The sequence below is a fragment of the Oncorhynchus gorbuscha genome, unplaced genomic scaffold (assembly GCF_021184085.1).
Source record: "Oncorhynchus gorbuscha isolate QuinsamMale2020 ecotype Even-year unplaced genomic scaffold, OgorEven_v1.0 Un_scaffold_1152, whole genome shotgun sequence".
In the NCBI taxonomy this organism is placed as follows: Eukaryota; Metazoa; Chordata; class Actinopteri; order Salmoniformes; family Salmonidae; genus Oncorhynchus; species Oncorhynchus gorbuscha.
The window spans coordinates 120001-135000 of NW_025746018.1; the positions used below are offsets into that span (position 1 = coordinate 120001).

The following is a 15000-nucleotide window of genomic DNA, read 5'->3' on the forward strand; positions in this document are numbered from 1 at the left end:
AACAGGTAGAACCTCTTATAACCTCTACTAACAACCTCAGCCACAACAGGTAGAACCTCTTATAACCCCTACTAACAACCTCAGCCACAACAGGTAGAACCTCTTATAACCTCTAACAACCTCAGCCACAACAGGTAGAACCTCTTATAACCCCTACTAACAACCTCAGCCACAACAGGTAGAACCTCTTATAACCTCTATTAACAACCTCAGCCACAACAGGTAGAACCTCTTATAACCTCTACTAACAACCTCAGCCACAACAGGTGGAACCTCTTATAACCTCTACTAACAACCTCAGCCACAACAGGTAGAACCTCTTATAACCTCTACTAACAACCTCAGCCACAACAGGTAGAACCTCTTATAACCTCTACTAACAACCTCAGCCACAACAGGTAGAACCTCTTATAACCTCTACTAACAACCTCAGCCACAACAGGTAGAACCTCTTATAACCTCTACTAACAACCTCAGCCACAACAGGTAGAACCACTTATAATATGTTATAACAGGTGACTAACAGGCCTTATAACCTCTAATAACAACCTCAGCCACAACAGGTAGAACCTCTTATAACAGGTGACTAACAGGCCTTATAACCTCTAACAGGCCTTATAACCTCTAACAGGCCTTATAACCTCTAATAACAGGCGAGTAACAGGCCTTATAACCTCTAATAACAGGCCTTATAACCTCTAATAACAGGCCTTATAACCTCTAATAACAGGCGACTAACAGGCCTTATAACCTCTAATAACAGGCCTTATAACCTCTAATAACAGGCGAGTAACAGGCCTTATAACCTCTAATAACAGGCCTTATAACCTCTAATAACAGGCGAGTAACAGGCCTTATAACCTCTAATAACAGGCCTTATAACCTCTAATAACAGGCCTTATAACCTCTAATAACAGGCGAGTAACCTCTAACAGGCCTTATAACCTCTAGTAACAGGCCTTATAACCTCTAGTAACAGGCCTTATAACCTCTAGTAACAGGCGAGTAACAGGCCTTATAACCTCTAGTAACAGGCCTTATAACCTCTAGTAACAGGTGACTAACAGGCCTTATAACCTCTAACAGGCCTTATAACCTCTAACAGGCCTTATAACCTCTAACAGGCCTTATAACCTCTAACAGGCCTTATAACCTCTAATAACAGGCGAGTAACAGGCCTTATAACCTCTAATAACAGGCCTTATAACCTCTAATAACAGGCCTTATAACCTCTAATAACAGGCCTTATAACCTCTAATAACAGGCCTTATAACCTCTAGTAACAGGCGAGTAACCTCTAATAACAGGCCTTATAACCTCTAACAGGCCTTATAACCTCTAATAACAGGCGAGTAACCTCTAATAACAGGCCTTATAACCTCTAATAACAGGCGAGTAACCTCTAATAACAGGCCTTATAACCTCTAATAACAGGCGAGTAACAGGCCTTATAACCTCTAACAGGCCTTATAACCTCTAGTAACAGGCCTTATAACCTCTAGTAACAGGCCTTATAACCTCTAGTAACAGGCCTTATAACCTCTAGTAACAGGCCTTATAACCTCTAGTAACAGGCCTTATAACCTCTAGTAACAGGCCTTATAACCTCTAGTAACAGGCCTTATAACCTCTAGTAACAGGCCTTATAACCTCTAGTAACAGGCGAGTAACAGGCCTTATAACCTCTAATAACAGGCCTTATAACCTATAATAATAATAATATAATAATATATATAATAATAATAATATAATATATGCCATTTAGCGGACGCTTTTATCCAAAGTGACTTACAGTCATGTGTGCATACATTCTACGTATGGGTGGTCCCGGGAATCGAACCCACTACCCTGGCGTTACAAGCGCCATGCTCTACCAACTGAGCTACAGAAGGACCACACCTCTAATAACAGGTGACTAACAGGCCTTATAACCTCTAATAACAGGCCTTATAACCTCTAATAACAGGCCTTATAACCTCTAATAACAGGCCTTATAACCTCTAATAACAGGTGACTAACAGGCCTTATAACCTCTAATAACAGGCCTTATAACCTCTAATAACAGGCCTTATAACCTCTAATAACAGGCGACTAACAGGCCTTATAACCTCTAATAACAGGCGACTAACAGGCCTTATAACCTCTAATAACAGGCGACTAACAGGCCTTATAACCTCTAATAACACGCGACTAACAGGCCTTATAACCTCTAATAACAGGCTTATAACTAACAGGCCTTATAACCTCTAATAACAGGCGACTAACAGGCCTTATAACCTCTAATAACAGGCGACTAACAGGCCTTATAACCTCTAATAACAGGCGACTAACAGGCCTTATAACCTCTAATAACAGGCGACTAACAGGCCTTATAACCTCTAATAACAGGCGACTAACAGGCCTTATAACCTCTAATAACAGGCGCGTAACAGGCCTTATAACCTCTAATAACAGGCGAGTAACAGGCCTTATAACCTCTAATAACAGGCGAGTAACAGGCCTTATAACCTCTAACAGGCGAGTAACAGGCCTTATAACCTCTAACAGGCCTTATAACCTCTAGTAACAGGCCTTATAACCTCGAGTAACAGGCCTTATAACCTCTAACAGGCGAGTAACAGGCCTTATAACCTCTAGTAACAGGCCTTATAACCTCTAACAGGCGAGTAACAGGCCTTATAACCTCTAACAGGCCTTATAACCTCTAACAGGCGAGTAACAGGCCTTATAACCTCTAACAGGCCTTATAACCTCTAACAGGCCTTATAACCTCTAACAGGCCTTATAACCTCTAGTAACAGGCCTTATAACCTCTAATAACAGGCCTTATAACCTCTAACAGGCCTTATAACCTCTAACAGGTGAGTAACAGGCCTTATAACCTCTAACAGGCCTTATAACCTCTAACAGGCCTTATAACCTCTAATAACAGGCCTTATAACTTAAGCTATAACAGGATAGAAATATATCATACATACAGAGCCTTTGGAAAGTATTCAGACCCCTTGACCTTTTCCGCATTTTGTTACTTTACAGCCTTATTTTAAAATGGATTCAATATTATTTTGTCTCTTACACACAATACCCTATAATGACATCACAATACCCTATGACATCACAATACCCTATAAGGACAAAAGTGAATACAGGTTTTTAGAAATGTTTGCAAATGTATTACAAATAAAGAACTGAAATACCTTCTTTACATCAGTATTCAGACTATTTGCTATGAGATGGGAAACTAAGCTCAAGTGCTTGATCACCCTTGAGATGTTTCTACAACTGGATTCTTTAAGCTCAAGTGCTTGATCACCCTTGAGATGTTTCTACAACTGGATTCTTTAAGCTCAAGTGCTTGATCATCCTTGAGATGTTTCTGCATCTGGATTCTCTTTGACCTGACTGTCAAGCGTCACGTCTGGAGGAAACCTGGCACCATCCTTACAGTGAAGCATGGTGGTGGCAGCATCATGCTGTTAGGATGTTTTTCAGCAGCAGGGACTGGGAGACTTGTCAGGGTCGAGGGAAAGATGAACGGAGAAAAGTACAAAGAGATCTTGATGTAAACCTGCTCCAGAACCTCAGACTGGGGTCGAAGGTTCACCTTCCAACAGGACAACGACCTAAGCACACAGCCAAGACAACGAAGGAGTGGCCGGGACAAGTCTCTGAATGTCCTTGAGTGGGCCAGCCAGAGCCCGGACTTGAACCCGATCAAACACCTCTGGAGAGACCTGAAAATAGCTGTGCAGTGACACTCCCTGTCCAACCTGACAGAGCTTGAGAGGATCTGCAGAGAAGAATGGGAGAAACTCCCCAAATACAGGTGTGCCAAGCTTGTCGCGTCATACCCAAGAAGACTAGAGGCTGTAATCTCTGCCAAAGGTGCTTCAACAAAGTACTGAGTAAAGGGTCAGAATACCTATGTGATATTTCAATGTTTAATTTGTAAAAATTAGCAAACATGAATAAAAAACATTTTTTGCTTTTGTCATTATGGGGTATTGTGATGTCATTATGGGGTATTGTGATGACGTTATGGGGTGATTGTGATGACGTTATGGGGTGATTGTGATGTCGTTATGGGGTGATTGTGATGTCATTATGGGGTATTGTGATGACGTTATGGGGTGATTGTGATGTCGTTATGGGGGTATTGTGATGTCATTATGGGGTATTGTGATGACGTTATGGGGTGATTGTGATGTCGTTATGGGGGTATTGTGATGTCATTATGGGGTATTGTGATGACGTTATGGGGTGATTGTGATGTCGTTATGGGGTGATTGTGATGTCGTTATGGGGTGATTGTGATGTCGTTATGGGTGATTGTGATGTCGTTATGGGGTATTGTGATGTCGTTATGGGGTATTGTGATGTCGTTATGGGGTATTGTGATGTCGTTATGGGGTGATTGTGATGTCGTTATGGGGTGATTGTGATGACGTTATGGGGTGATTGTGATGTCGTTATGGGGTGATTGTGATGTCGTTATGGGGTGATTGTGATGTCGTTATGGGGTGATTGTGATGTCGTTATGGGGTGATTGTGATGTCGTTATGGGGTGATTGTGATGTCGTTATGGGGTGATTGTGATGTCGTTATGGGGTGATTGTGATGTCGTTATGGGGTATTGTGATGTCGTTATGGGGTATTGTGATGTCGTTATGGGGTATTGTGATGTCGTTATGGGGTATTGTGTGTAGATCGATTAGGTGGAAAAAACAATTTAATTCATTTGAAAACAAGGCTGTAATGTAAAAAGTCAAGGGGTCTGAATACTTTCCGAAGGCACTGTATCGTAGATTATTCTCCTCCTCCTAACCTAATACCGACCCTCCTCCTCCCAGCATCTATGCCATCCCTAACCAGTTGTTCATCAACCTGCCTTATAACCTAATAACGACCCTCCTCCTCCCAGCATCGATGCCATCCCTAACCAGTTGTTTATCAACCTGCCTTATAACCTAATACCGACCCTCCTCCTCCTCCCAGCATCGATGCCATCCATATCAACCTGCCTTATAACCTAATACCGACCCTCCTCTTCCTCCTCCCAGCATCGATGCCATCCCAAACCAGTTGTTTATTAACCTGCCTTATAACCTAATACCGACCCTCCTCCTCCTCCCAGCATCGATGCCATCCCTAACCAGTTGTTCATCAACCTGCCTTATAACCTAATACCGACCCTCCTCCTCCTCCCAGCATCGATGCCATCCCTAACCAGTTGTTCATCAACCTGACTGACCTGCTGTACCTGGACCTGAGTGACAACAAGCTGGACAGCCTCCCCCTCAGATGAGACGCCTCGTCCACCTGCAGACCCTCATCCTGAACAACAATCCCCTGATGCACGCCCAGCTACGGTATGACGCATTATAACACATTATAACCATCTGAATGCACGCCCAGCTACGGTACCAAGCATTATAACTCATTATAACCATCTGAATGCACGCCCAGCTACGGTACCAAGCATTATAACTCATTATAACCATCTGAATGCACGCCCAGCTACGGTACCAAGCATTATAACACATTATAACCATCTGAATGCACGCCCAGCTACGGTACCAAGCATTATAACACATTATAACCATCTGAATGCATGCCCAGCTACAGTACCACACATAACTCCTTGAGTTGCACTTAGCTATGAGACTATTTACATTTACATTTAAGTCATTTAGCAGACGCTCTTATCCAGAGCGACTTACATAACATGTTATTACCCCCTGAGGCACGCCCAGCTACTGTACAAAGCTTTATAACACAACACCTTAATACACTTTATAACCCCCTGATACACGCTCAGCTATAATATGAAGTTTTATAACACCTTAATACACATTATAACCCCCTGATGCACACCCAGCTATAATATGAAGGTTTATAACACCTTAATACACTTTATAACCCCCTGATGCACACCCAGCTATAATATGAAGGTTTATAACACCTTAATACACTTTATAACCCCCTGATGCACGCGCAGCTATAATATGAAGGTTTATAACCCCCTGATGCACTCCCAGCTATAATATGAAGGTTTATAACCCCTTAATACACATTATAACCCCGTGATGCACGCCCAGCTATAATATGAAGGTTTATAACCCCTTAATACACATTATAACCCCCTGATGCACTCCCAGCTATAATATGAAGGTTTATAACACCTTAATACACATTATAACCCCCTGATGCACGCCCAGCTATAATATGAAGGTTTATAACCCCCTGATGCACGCCCAGCTATATGAAGGTTTATAACCCCCTGATGCACGCCCAGCTATAATATGAAGGTTTATAACCCCCTGATGCACGCCCAGCTATAATATGAAGGTTTATAACCCCCTGATGCACGCCCAGCTATAATATGAAGGTTTATAACCCCTTAATACACATTATAACCCCCTGATGCACGCCCAGCTATAATATGAAGGTTTATAACCCCTTAATACACATTATAACCCCCTGATGCACGCCCAGCTATAATATGAAGGTTTATAACCCCCTGATGCACGCCCAGCTATAATATGAAGGTTTATAACACCTTAATACACATTATAACCCCCTGATGCACGCCCAGCTATAATATGAAGGTTTATAACACCTTAATACACATTATAACCCCCTGATGCACGCCCAGCTATAATATGAAGGTTTATAACCCCCTGGTGCACGCCCAGCTATAATATGAAGGTTTATAACCCCCTGGTGCACGCCCAGCTATAATATGAAGGTTTATAACACCATAATACACATTATAACCCCCTGATGCACGCCCAGCTATAATATGAAGGTTTATAACCCCCTGATGCACGCCCAGCTATAATATGAAGGTTTATAACCCCCTGATGCACGCCCAGCTATAATATGAAGGTTTATAACCCCCTGATGCACGCCCAGCTATAATATTAAGGTTTATAACCCCCTGATGCACGCCCAGCTATGGTACGAAGCTTTCTAAGTCCTCCTGTGTGTGAGCAGCCAGCTGCCAGCCATGGTGGCCCTCCAGACTCTCCACCTGAGGAGCACCCAGAGAACCCAGAGCAACATGCCTACCAGTCTGGAGGGACTGATACACCTGGCAGGTAACACAAACACACATACACCTGGCAGGTAACACAAACACACACATACCTGGCAGGTAACACACACACACACACACCTGGCAGGTAACACACACACACACACACACACACACACACACACACACACACACACACACACACACACACACACACACACACACACACACACACACACACACACACACCTGGCAGGTAACACACACACACACACACCTGGCAGGTAACACACACACACACACACCTGGCAGGTAACACACACACACACACACCTGGCAGGTAACACACACACACACACACACACCTGGCAGGTAACACACACACACACACACACCTGGCAGGTAACACACACACACACACACACACACCTGGCAGGTACACACACACACACACACACCTGGCAGGTAACACACACACACACACACACCTGGCAGGTAACACACACACACACACACACCTGGCAGGTAACACACACACACACACACACCTGGCAGGTAACACACACACACACACACACACACACACACACACACACACACACGGCAGGTAACACACACACACACACACACACGGCAGGTAACACACACACACACACACAAGCCAAGACTGAAGTCAGGAAATGAATGTCCTTTATGTGGTCTCTCCTTAGACGTGGACCTGTCCTTCAACGACCTGAGTCGGGTTCCTGAGTGTCTCTATACGCTGAGCAGTCTGAAGCGTCTCAACCTCTCCTCCAATCAGATCTCAGAGCTCTCCCTCTGCATCGACCAATGGACTCAGCTAGAGACACTCAACCTCAGCAGGAACCAACTCACATCACTGCCTGTAAGAACATGTCTCTCTCTCGTCTGTCTGTACAAAGCGTTATAACACATAACACCCTGATACACATTATAACCCCCCTGATACACATTATAACCCCCCTGATACACATTATAACCCCTTGCACTTTGCTATGGTACGACCCTCTATAACATGTTATAACCCCCTGATGCACATTATAACCCCTTGCACTTAGCAATGGTACGACCCTTTATAACCCCCTGATGCACGTCCAACTATATAAACATAACACTCAGAACAGGTTTTCCATAAGATAGACATTTCAAGGTTTATATAATCAGTCTTACCCCCTGTTATAATTGTCTTACCCCTCCCCTGTCTCTCTCCAGTCTGCTATCTGTAAGCTGGGGAAGTTGAAGAAGCTTTATGTGAACAGTAACAAGCTGGACTTCGATGGAGTTCCATCTGGCGTGGGGAAGTTATCCAGTCTGCAGGAGTTCATGGCTGCTAACAACAACCTGGAACTAATACCAGAGGGACTCTGTAGGTGGGTACCTCGCGTCATACCCTCTAGGTGGGTACCTCGCGTCATACCCTCTAGGTGGGTACCTCGCGTCATACCCTCTAGGTGGGTACCTCGCGTCATACCCTCTAGGTGGGTACCTCGCGTCATACCCTCTAGGTGGGTACCTCGCGTCATACCCTCTAGGTGGGTACCTGGGCGTCATACCCTCTAGGTGGGTACCTCGCGTCATACCCTCTAGGTGGGTACCTCGCGTCATACCCTCTAGGTGGGTACCTCGCGTCATACCCTCTAGGTGGGTACCTCGCGTCATACCCTCTAGGTGGGTACCTCGCGTCATACCCTCTAGGTGGGTACCTCGCGTCATACCCTCTAGGTGGGTACCTCGCGTCATACCCTCTAGGTGGGTACCTCGCGTCATACCCTCTAGGTGGGTACCTCGCGTCATACCCTCTAGGTGGGTACCTCGCGTCATACCCTCTAGGTGGGTACCTCGCGTCATACCCTCTAGGTGGGTACCTCGCGTCATACCCTCTAGGTGGGTACCTCGCGTCATACCCTCTAGGTGGGTACCTCGCGTCATACCCTCTAGGTGGGTACCTCGCGTCATACCCTCTAGGTGGGTACCTCGCGTCATACCCTCTAGGTGGGTACCTCGCGTCATACCCTCTAGGTGGGTACCTCGCGTCATACCCTCTAGGTGGGTACCTCGCGTCATACCCTCTAGGTGGGTACCTCGCGTCATACCCTCTAGGTGGGTGCCTCGCGTCATACCCTCTAGGTGGGTACCTCGCGTCATACCCTCTAGGTGGGTACCTCGCGTCATACCCTCTAGGTGGGTACCTCGCGTCATACCCTCTGGGTGGGTACCTCGCGTCATACCCTCTAGGTGGGTACCTCGCGTCATACCCTCTAGGTGGGTACCTCGCGTCATACCCTCTAGGTGGGTACCTCGCGTCATACCCTCTAGGTGGGTACCTCGCGTCATACCCTCTAGGTGGGTACCTCGCGTCATACCCTCTAGGTGGGTACCTCGCGTCCATACCCTCTAGGTGGGTACCTCGCGTCATACCCTCTAGGTGGGTACCTCGCGTCATACCCTCTAGGTGGGTACCTCGCGTCATACCCTCTAGGTGGGTACCTCGCGTCATACCCTCTAGGTGGGTACCTCGCGTCATACCCTCTAGGTGGGTACCTCGCGTCATACCCTCTAGGTGGGTACCTCGCGTCATACCCGAGGGACTCTGTAGGTGGGTACCTCACGTCATACCCGAGGGACTCTGTAGGTGGGTACCTCACGTCATACCCGAGGGACACACTTAAGGTGTCCGCATGCTTCCCAGCCGGTATTTCATGATGCCATTTTGTGACATGTTTTGATGTTTTGACAGTACCTGCTGTGTAGTGGATCAACTTGTTGTTGTTGTGTAGGTGTGGGAAGCTGAAGAAGTTGGTTCTGAATAAGAATCGTCTGGTGACTCTTCCTGAAGCCATCCACTTCCTCATCGACCTAGAGGTACACACTGTCCTCTGTTCTAGATTCTAGATGTTCTGCCCTGTGTTCTAGGATATATATGTTTTACCCTGTGTTCTAGGTTCTAACTGTTCTAAATGTTCTAGACATTCTACCCTGTGTTTTAGGTTCAAAATGTTCTAGATGTTCTAGGTTGTAAGTGGTCTCTCCTCTGTGTGTCTTCTAGGTTCTAGATGTACGTGAGAACCCCAACCTGGTGATGCCTCCCAAGCCGGTGGACAGGACAGCAGAGTGGTACAACATCGACTTCTCTCTTCAGAACCAACTAAGACTGGCTGGAGCATCCCCTGCTGTAATATCTGCTGCAGGGGGAGGTGGGTCTAGGTCCTGGGGAGGTGGGTCTAGGTCCTGGGGAGGTGGGTCTAGGTCCTGGGGAGGTGGGTCTAGGTCCTGGGGAGGTGGGTCTAGGTCCTGGGGAGGCGGGTCTAGGTCCTGGGGAGGCGGGTCTAGGTCCTGGGGAGGCGGGTCTAGGTCCTGGGGAGGCGGGTCTCGGTCCTGGGGAGGCGGGTCTCGGTCCTGGGGAGGTGAAAGTCCCAGACAGAGAAATGCACTGACTTGCTTTAGAAACGCTCAATACATTTTGTGTGTGTGTGTGTGTGTGTGTGTGTGTGTGTGTGTGTGTGTGTGTGTAGGGGCCAGCCCACGGGACCCCTTGGCGAGGAAGATGAGGCTGAGGAGGAGGAAGGACAGTAGTCAAGACGACCAGGCTAAACAGGTCCTCAAGGGGATGAGTGATGTCACACAAGAGAAGAACAAGAGTTTCGAGGTAGGGAGGGGTGGCGGGGTTGGCTGGAATAGAGAGGGTGGGGTGGATGGATGGAGAAGAGTGGGATGGGTGGATGGAGGGGGAGGGAGGGAGGGAGGGGTGGATGGATGGAGGGGAGGGAGGGGTGGATGGATGGAGAAGAGTGGGAGGGGTGGATGGATGGAGGGGGAGGGAGGGGTGGATGGATGGAGAAGAGTGGGAGGGGTGGATGGATGGAGGGGAGGGAGGGGTGGATGGATGGAGGGGGAGGGAGGGGTGGATGGATGGAGGGGGAGGGAGGGGTGGATGGATGGAGGGGGAGGGAGGGGTGGATGGATGGAGGGGGAGGGAGGGTGGATGGATGGAGGGGAGGGAGGGGTGGATGGATGGAGGGGGAGGGAGGGGTGGATGGAGGAGAGTGGGAGGGGTGGATGGAGGAGAGTGGGAGGGGTGGATGGAGGAGAGTGGGAGGGGTGGATGGATGGAGGAGAGTGGGAGGGGTGGATCGATGGAGAAGAGTGGGAGGGTGGATCGATGGAGAAGAGTGGGAGGGGTGGATCGATGGAGAAGAGTGGGATGGGTGGATGGATGGAGAAGAGTGGGAGGGGTGGATGGATGGAGAAGAGTGGGAGGGTGGATGGATGGAGAAGAGTGGGAGGGGTGGATGGATGGAGAAGAGTGGGAGGGTGGATGGATGGAGAAGAGTGGGAGGGGTGGATGGATGGAGAAGAGTGGGAGGGGTGGATGGATGGAGAAGAGTGGGAGGGGTGGATGGATGGAGAAGAGTGGGAGGGGTGGATGGATGGAGAAGAGTGGGAGGGGTGGATGGATGGAGAAGAGTGGGAGGGATGGAGGGGGAGGGAGAGAGGGGTGGATGGATGGAGGGGAGGGAGAGAGGGGTGGATGGATGGAGAAGAGTGGGAGGGGTGGATGGATGGAGAAGAGTGGGAGGGGTGGATGGATGGAGAAGAGTGGGAGGGGTGGATGGATGGAGAAGAGTGGGAGGGTGGATGGATGGATGAGGGAGAGGGGGAAGGGGGATGGATGAGGGAGAGGGAGGAAGGGGGATGGATGAGGGAGAGGGAGGAAGGGGGATGGATGAGGGAGAGGGGGAAGGGGGATGGATGAGGGAGAGGGGGAAGGGGGATGGATGAGGGAGAGGGAGGAAGGGGGATGGATGAGGGAGAGGGAGGAAGGGGGATGGATGAGGGAGAGGGAGGAAGGGGGATGGATGAGGGAGAGGGAGGAAGGGGGATGGATGAGGGAGAGGGAGGAAGGGGGATGGATGAGGGAGAGGGAGGAAGGGGGGATGGATGAGGGAGAGGGAGGAAGGGGGATGGATGAGGGAGAGGGAGGAGGGGGATGGATGAGGGGGGATGGATGAGGGAGAGGGGGATGGGAGGGAAGGGGGGATGGATGAGGGAGAGGGGATGAACATATGGGTTTCATTCCTAGATGTGCCAATGACTTGCCTCAAATGAAACCGAGCGTGTGTGTGTGTGTGTGTGTGTGTGTGTGTGTGTGTGTGTGTGTGTGTGTGTGTGTGTGTGTGTGTGTGTGTGTGTGTGTGTGTGTGTGTGTGTGTGTGTGTGTGTGTGTGTGTGTGTGTGTAGGAGAACGGCGATCAGAAGTATGGGGAACTGAATGCGTCGTTGGGACACACGCGTCGTTGGGACAAGAGTCTGAGAAACCACAGCTGGACTACTCCGAGTTCTTCATGGAGGACGTAGGACAGGTAGGCCCAGGGGTATTCAGTGGGGAGGGGGGGTAGATGGGCCCAGGGGCATTCAGTGGGGAGGGGGGTAGATGACTCCATTATGGGGGCGGGTAGATGACTCCATTATGGGGGGGGTAGATGTGTGTGTAGGAGAGAAACCACAGCTGGACTACTCAGAGTTCTTCATGGAGGACGTAGGACAGGTAGGCCCAGGGGTATTCAGTGGGGAGGGGGGGGTAGATGGGCCCAGGGGCATTCAGTGGGGAGGGGGTAGATGGGCCCAGGGGCATTCAGTGGGGAGGGGGTAGATGGGCCCAGGGGCATTCAGTGGGGAGGGGGTAGATGGGCCCAGGGGCATTCAGTGGGGAGGGGGGTAGATGGGCCCAGGGGCATTCAGTGGGGAGGGGGGGTAGATGGGCCCAGGGGTATTCAGTGGGGAGGGGGGGTAGATGGGCCCAGGGGCATTCAGTGGGGAGGGGGGTAGATGGGCCCAGGGGCATTCAGTGGGGAGGGGGGGTAGATGGGCCCAGGGGCATTCAGTGGGGAGGGGGTAGATGGGCCCAGGGGCATTCAGTGGGGAGGGGGTAGATGGGCCCAGGGGCATTCAGTGGGGAGGGGGGGGGGTAGATGGGCCCAGGGGCATTCAGTGGGGAGGGGGGGGGTAGATGGGCCCAGGGGCATTCAGTGGGGAGGGGGGGGTAGATGGGCCCAGGGGCATTCAGTGGGGAGGGGGGTAGATGGGCCCAGGGGCATTTAGTGGGGAGGGGGGGGTAGATGGGCCCAGGGGCATTTAGTGGGGAGGGGGGTAGATGACTCCATTATGGCTCTAATCTGATAGGGGGTAGATGACTCCATTATGGCTCTAATCTGATAGAGGGGGGGGTAGATGTCTCCATTATGGCTCTAATCTGATAGAGGGGGGGTAGATGTCTCCATTATGGCTCTAATCTGATAGTGGGGGGGGGGTAGATGTCTCCATTATGGCTCTAATCTGATAGAGGGGGGTAGATGTCTCCATTATGGCTCTAATCTGATAGTGGGGGGGGGTAGATGTCTCCATTATGGCTCTAATCTGATAGTGGGGGGGTAGATGTCTCCATTATGGCTCTAATCTGATAGTGGGGGGTAGATGTCTCCATTATGGCTCTAATCTAATAGTGGGGGGGGATAGATGTCTCCATTATGGCTCTAATCTGATAGGGGGAGGGGGGTAGATGTCTCCATTATGGCTCTAATCTGATAGGAGGGAGGGGGGTAGATGTCTCCATTATGGCTCTAATCTGATAGTGGGGGGGTAGATGTCTCCATTATGGCTCTAATCTGATAGTGGGGGGATAGATGTCTCCATTATGGCTCTAATCTGATAGGAGGGAGGGGTAGATGTCTCCATTATGGCTCTAATCTGATAGTGGGGGGTGGTAGATGGCTCCATTATGGCTCTAATCTGATAGTGGGGGGGATAGATGTCTCCATTATGGCTCTAATCTGATAGTGGGGGGGATAGATGTCTCCATTATGGCTCTAATCTGATAGTGGGGGGGGGTTAGATGTCTCCATTATGGCTCTAATCTGATAGTGGGGGGTGGTAGATGGCTCCATTATGGCTCTAATCTGATAGTGGGGGGTGGTAGATGGCTCCATTATGGCTCTAATCTGATAGGGGGAGGTTTGTGTTTGAGCGTGTGTGTGCAGTTGTACTTTACATTTACATTTAAGTCATTTAGCAGACGCTCTTATCCAGAGCGACTTACAAATTGGTGCATTCACCTTATGACATCCAGTGGAACAGTCACTTTACAATAGTGCATCTAAATCTTAAAAGGGGGGGGGTGAGAAGGATTACTTATCCTATCCTAGGTATTCCTTAAAGAGGCGGGGTTCCAGGTGTCTTCGGAAGGTGGTGATTGACTCCGCTGTCCTGGCGTCGTGAGGGAGTTTGTTCCACCATTGGGGGGCCAGAGCAGCGAACAGTTTTGACTGGGCTGAGCGGGAACTGTACTTCCTCAGTGGTAGGGAGGCGAGCAGGCCAGAGGTGGATGAACGCAGTGCCCTTGTTTGGGTGTAGGGCCTGATCAGAGCCTGGAGGTACTGAGGTGCCGTTCCCCTCACAGCTCCGTAGGCAAGCACCCATGGTCTTGTAGCGGATGCGAGCTTCAACTGGAAGCCAGTGGAGAGAGCGGAGGAGCGGGGTGACGTGAGAGAACTTGGGAAGGTTGAACACCAGACGGGCTGCGGCGTTCTGGATGAGTTGTAGGGGTTTAATGGCACAGGCAGGGAGCCCAGCCAACAGCGAGTTGCAGTAATCCAGACGGGAGATGACAAGTGCCTGGATTAGGACCTGCGCCGCTTCCTGTGTGAGGTAGGGTCGTACTCTGCGGATGTTGTAGAGCATGTGGTCCTTCTGTAGCTCAGTTGGTAGAGCATGGCGCTTGTAACGCCAGGGTAGTGGGTTCGATCCCTGGGACCACCCATACGTAGAATGTATGCACACATGACTGTAAGTCGCTTTGGATAAAAGCGTCTGCTAAATGGCATATATATATATATATATATATATATATATATATATATATATATATATATATATATATGAACCTACAG

General features: G+C 49.3%; 1 pseudogene; it reads left to right on the forward strand.

The window, feature by feature from the left end:
* The window catches only part of LOC124021630, a 69565-nt pseudogene that overhangs the window by 12564 nt on the left and 42001 nt on the right, over window positions 1-15000 (forward strand).